The 6,512-nt window shown below is 35.9% G+C and overlaps 1 long non-coding RNA gene across 1 annotated transcript; it reads left to right on the top strand.

The window, feature by feature from the left end:
- The first annotated feature begins 3,436 nt into the window (after positions 1-3,436).
- On the top strand, positions 3,437-3,889 carry LOC148014080 (uncharacterized). Its single transcript, XR_015688601.1, has 3 exons — positions 3,437-3,479; positions 3,594-3,673; positions 3,847-3,889. It is a non-coding gene; the product is annotated as an uncharacterized LOC148014080 (long non-coding RNA).
- The last annotated feature ends 2,623 nt before the right edge of the window (positions 3,890-6,512 follow it).

Here is a 6,512-nt window from a genome sequence, read left to right as displayed (position 1 = left end):
ATTACACTTGGTTTGGGGCTTGCCTTTCTGTTTTATAACTAGCATGCCGAAGCGTACATGACAAAGTTATGGCATATAGTGACACATAGATATGTTGGCATGCTAAAAGGTGAACACAGTGCTTGGTTCTTAAGTATTGCAAGTTTGATCTTTGAAGCTTTACCTTAGCATGTAAAAGCATAACATTTTAAGCATGATGATCAATCTTTGACATGGGTTTCATCGATACCATTGCGAAGAGAAGTATCAAAATGAAGTTTGTATTAAGTTATATGTTGAAACATCTTTGAAAGACTTGGGGTTCTTAAGGTATGTATATATCATGAGAGAGTATTTGACATCACTACAAGATATGGGCCATATATTGATGTTTATAGTGACAGAATTATCAAAACACATACAATGTGAGATGCTAAGAAGAATGTGTTTGTTGATTTAACTTCCAAATAAGCACAATATCAACAATGACATATCATAAAACTACATGGATTGATAGGGAGGAGAATCCAAAGTAGACAAATGTATCCATAAATATCACAAAATGTGAGTCCATATAAAGGATGGAATTTTTTTATCTAAGGAAGCCTATATAGAAAGAGCTGAGGTGGACCATAGGGCCAAAAAAGAAAAGGATGTATGCTATGTGAATCCAAGTGATTACTACAACTCCTCACCATTGAAGAGTTCATCTCAAGGCAATTGAACGTCAAACGGATTTTGCAATATAAACAACCAAAGATTAATCAATAGTATATAATGCATCACTAAAAAACTAGAAACTAAAAATAGGATTCGAGGAGTACTCAAGTAAATGATTATACTTTATCTAAATCCTTACATTGATTATACTAATATCATTTTCTAATTGTGCAAGTTATCTTTGACAATACTTAGAGAGGAGAAGGAGTCAAGGGATGATAGATAAGGAGCTACACCAAATCTTCATGTGTATGTCTTTGGATTAGATGGTCCGCTTCATTGATATGGTAGACCAAGAGTTGGCTTGATCATCATGTGGCCATTCTAAGCGGTCTACCTCAGTATGCTCCGATGCTTCGATCTCTAGTAGGTGGAGTTGACACTCTAACCTGGCCTTAGAGGAAGGCTTACGGATGTCTTACTCAAGTGGTGGACAAGGTGATTATGGGAGGTGCTATGGAGTTAATTCCCAGCATCATCATTATGGGACCATTGCAAATAGAAAAATGAGAAAAATGGAATAATATTGATTAGAACAACTAATGTCCTTTATTTTTCTTAGGTTATTAGAAACTAGCATCAAAATGTTTGTCATTTTTGTAGTGGGATTCACTTAACATACTTATAGATCTTAAGGTGCATCCTAGATTAAAAAATAATGGGAAAATGGGAGTAAAGCAAACTCATTTTACTCTCGTGATAGTTTTTAGTAGCTATTTATTCCCATCTTTTTAGGAAACAATCTCATGAGTCGAGGATAATCTCAAATACTTATTCAAAATAATAAAAGATTCATGTGATTGTGTTGACTTTTGTGAGACTTTCTAGGATTGAAGGCTTCATAGATGTTACACCCTCATACTTTTCATATGATGTTAATGTAAAAAGTGTCAATATTTGAAAGTGCATCAAAAGGATACATTTTTCATGGCTTTCTATTTCTCCAATAAGTTATACACCATATAGACTAGTGTGCTCACAAGGTTATATTATAGTATGTCTATTAGCACTTTGGATTCAAAACAAGAATCTTTATATGAAGCTTCCCTTATTTGAGAGTTCAAATCCTATCTATTTTTGTTAAGGTGCTCTTTTAAGTATGGCCTATCCCATGTGAGGAAAATAAACTAACCATTTTTTTATTTGACATGTAGAACTGAATTGAGTATTCGATGATTCAAGAAAGCTTCTATACTTGCCATATACAAGGTAAATGATAAAGGATCAAATTTAGCTTGATGGCTATTTTTTGGACTTTTCCTCAATCACATGGCTAACTTTTTATTTATAAACTCAAAAAATAGCATGTATATAAAAAAAGTATATATTGTAGCCTTAAATTCACCCAAAATCTCTCACAAATATGGTTTTTTCATAACATTCTCCCAATTTCCTAAACTCTTTACCTTTTATGAACAAAAGATTTGCCCATGTATTTAAAATTTGAACACTATGGGAGTCTCTCATTTTTTACCTTGCACACCTAGGATGTTGTTGAAGCTCGTGCTTTTGGTATTACCTTATTCAGAGTCTCTAGAATCTATAATATGGAGTAGATATACATATGGAGACATAACATAGATAGATATGATCATATAATAATAATACTACTAAGTAGTACTAACATAACATAGTGAAATAAATAAATAATAGACATACAATGTTGACTCCATAGCATATTATTCTAGGGTATGCCTCTATCATTTCCATGAACAAACATAGAGGTTCCTTGAAACAAAGAGCCTCTTTTTTTCAAACCACAAAACAAATAGTCAATATTTTGTTAATTTTCTTTCAAATTTTATTAAGTGGACAATACCAAATAAGAATTAGCTAAATGGTTTTGACGGATTGGTAGCACAACAAACAAGCACATCTCCATATCCCCGTTGCCATGAAATTCGGTGTACATATGCTTATGTGCTCCAAACCTATTCGGACTAGTTCGCAAACATGCTTAATAATCTATTCAAATGTTGGGAAATATTTTTTATTAAATTGTACATGAACCCTTCTCATCATAGACTAAGGAGGCTTTTGAAAACTTGAACCCATTCGCAATTGTATATATGCATTGTCAAAAAGGGAAATTTTCTTTCAAAATATTTTGGATTTTCAAAATGTGAGTTGGCTCTAGTGGCAAATGCCTGTCTTGCGATTCGCGAACCTTCCCAACTTGGAAGTTGGGTCTACAACAAAGTGGACATTGACGGCGGAGATTTTGTTGTCTTGGCATTGGTCCACTCACATGCATACAAGATATTGACTTGATATGGACGATGGAGATTTTGTTGTCTTGGCATTGGCGCAGTCACGTGCATTTAATCTACTGAGTGCACGAAACTTGGGGAACTTTTTAAAAGAAAAGTTGGTCTTTCGAAATTCATCTGCGTGACTAATTACGAGGGCTGTGCGTGACTAATTAACGATGAAAGAGAGAGAGAGAGATGTGTTAAGCTAAGCAAGCATATACATCGACATTATCATATATAGCAGCGCGCGTCGACCATTGCATTTACAGTTGTGTCAACTCTTCGGCTGAACGATCGATTACTGACAACACATATAAATGGCGCAACATTATATTCATCGTCATCGCCTTACATTAAACATCGGCCCGTGGTTGATTCAGTGCTTGATCTCATGCTGTACTAGACCTTGCCAGCGGTTAATTACTGTAAATTCTGCAGCATTAATACTGTTAGTCCTCTTTGCAAATATTGGCTCGGACGCAGCTGCTCTCCCCGATCATCATGATCAACCTCTAATATCCCGAGCAGGTGGGCAGTGTCAAATTTTTTCTCAGTTTCACTTATTCATCGATTGCTTTACATATCCTCCAAATATCGCGCGCGTTGTTTTACCAGTTTATTTTGTAGCTCAATCTTACTTAGGGACGGATCAAGCATCCTCTCCATCGCCCATGCATACTAATCATGGAGCAGATGTTCCTGATTGGCCCTTCGCTATTCACGTTTGTTGCCTCCTCTCCTTTTGTTTTGGATTTGTTATTATTGGGAAATTAGAGAAAGATGGCCACCGCAACGTAGCTAGCACAGTGATTAAATAATTCGAAAAATGACATAATCAATTATATCGATAATGACATCTATATTCTTACGGTTGTACTGCTAATCGTTGATACAGCCCAGAGCTCAGGTCGACAATGGCGGCCCAGGACCCGTAAACTGCTGTTAAAGCTTTCTTCTCTCGAAGATTTTGTAGATCATATCTGGCCCGAAAAATTTCGTGACTAGATTATAACGATCTCATTCAATCTTCTCTGCAACACTTAGTTCGGGCTTTATGTCTCTATATAATTATAACCATCGGCCGGAAGCAAGTAGTAGTTTCATCTATGTTCCTCGATCCTCCATTTAGATTCCTTTTGTTTTCCGGTGCTTTTGCTTCGTTTACTTAAGAGTTCAGATAGTATTTGTCGACTCCATCTGCGGATTCATCTTCTGTTGGTCTTTTGTTCCAGTTTCACTTTCAGTTATATGTATGTGTAGTATATGTATGTCTGTGCATAATAGGCACTAGAGTGGTGCTTCGCCCGGGTGTTACTAACTATCTATGTCCCATTTCTTCAAATAATGCTTTGTGGAGGGAACAGTCTAGAAATTCAAGACCACTTAGGGTAATTCAATAAATAATTAGCACTAAAAGTATCGATCCAAGACCCCCACATTGTCATTGGGACGTGTCACATGGCAACCCCAAACCCACATACTTCCCCCTAACTAATAGAGAAGTAAGAAAATATTTTCAAGTCTTTCCATGATTAAAACCACCCAAAGTAGATGACATCAAATCGTCATCACCAAGCTTTGCATCAATTGCTGCCAAAGCATCTCCAATGCTCCTTACCTGTAAAACATACTCATTTTTTGACAAATATTTTCTCTTTCTTTAAAGTATTCAACTCTTGCTTAAGCTGAATCTTTCATACTTTTGTATTCACAAATAATATATTTTAAAATGTAGTCTATATACTGCATGTGAACCTTTCACATTTCTACTATACCCCAGCCACGAGGGATTCACTAGTAGTAATAAGAAGATGTCACATGCGTGCAAGAAATATATGAAAATACCCCTTATCTACCGCTTATTTATGGGACCTTACCTTATAAAATGTACCTTCCTTCCCTTAAATAGCCCCCCTCCCTTACACTCACGTGGTACCATACGGTTAACCCTAGTGGACCTCCCGAGGCCCCAGCATAGTATTATCAATAGCTAAAACATCACATTTTTTTCATTTACATTCCATTTTTTCCATGCCTTGAATTCATTTATAGTCATGCACGGTCACTTAGCTCTAGCTCCTTTTCCTCACCTAAAACAAACTCAAAGAGATATTTTTCAATAAGGATGTTCATCACACGGAACTTCCCTGATGGGTAGTTATTCTTGTCAAGTTTCACAATGATGGGATTTTCATTGTTCTTTGCTATTATCACAAAATTGATACAAAATTGTAAGAAAATCTTTTACAACAAGTGCACAGCAATAAAGCAAATAGTCTCTTTCACTCAATACTCAATCATATATGTAATTTGCACCTTGTTTGCATATAACAGTTGTATTTTCTTTATACCAAATATCTCAGACCTTACAAATTCAAAATCTTTAACCTATGCACCCACTTTTGATCTATACAGTTGAAATCACAATACATCCTCAAACTGCTATCTATAATATTGCATTTCTAAAATAGGGCTTTTATAGAAAATATATAGTGCTCTAGTCATATAGCAAATCTCACAACAATCCGAGATTTTTGCTTTGTCGTGCTTCCAATACCTCCAGAAGCTCTATCGAAAGAAAGAGTGGAAGAATGGGAGAGCTTCTTACCCATTGCTTGCTTGCTCGAATCCTTGCTTCTTCTCCTTCACTTTAGCCTTAAAAAACAACCTCTTTTAGGAGCACCACTTTGATACCATATCACGAATCACCTGGTCAGGGGACTTGCTTAAGTTGCTATTCCAAACACATAACATATACGTAAGAGAAAGCTCAGTCAAGAATACAAGAAGGGAAGATGGAGGCCAAAATATTTTGTTGCTCGTTTTCCCTTCCTTTTTCACTCATAATAAAATGTACACAAAGTATAGATAAGATAAAGCATAAAGCAAAGTGGCCTACTAAGTCTAACATTGCATAACTAGCTATACTAATCAACTAGTGCTATAACTATGCCAACTATAGATAGGTGCAACAAACTTAATACAATAAGTGACAAGTCAATGGCTATGTGAGGATCATAATAATGACGACAGATATGCTAAGTGTAGATGTGCAGAACCATCTAGCTAGGTGGTCCATCATCAATGTCCACACATATTGAGCTTGCCATCTCAACATTACCCTCCCTTGTGTCATTTCACGTAAGTTCCATGCACTTTACTAGTGCCACATGACTGGCACTTCAATAGCAAGGAGAGTAATGTTAACTAGTTTGGCATAACAGAGTGAAAGTGGAGTAAGTGAGAAAATATAACCAAGAAGTAGGAAAAAGCAGGAAAAAGTGAAGAGCAAGTACAAGATTGGAAAAAGAGTTTAAGAGAGTGCATGTAGCAAGAAAAGGACAAGGGTTCCTATGACACAAGATATACCAAAGCTAAATGTTGTGCCATTTAAGGCAAGAAATTATAAAGTAAATATGTTGAGCACCGAGTTCACTTCCATGCAGATTGTAAAATCAAAGTGCAATTAATGATGTGGAGCTATGTGAATCAATCCCTTTTGAGAAATAGATAACCTAATGAGTTGTAATACTCTAAAGGTGGATCTCAAGAGAATGGGCA

The sequence above is a fragment of the Lygodium microphyllum genome, chromosome 25, assembly GCF_053477565.2.
Source record: "Lygodium microphyllum isolate KBCC chromosome 25, Lygodium_microphyllum_v1.1.10, whole genome shotgun sequence".
In the NCBI taxonomy this organism is placed as follows: Eukaryota; Viridiplantae; Streptophyta; class Polypodiopsida; order Schizaeales; family Lygodiaceae; genus Lygodium; species Lygodium microphyllum.
This window is presented reverse-complemented; position numbering and strand designations above follow the sequence as displayed.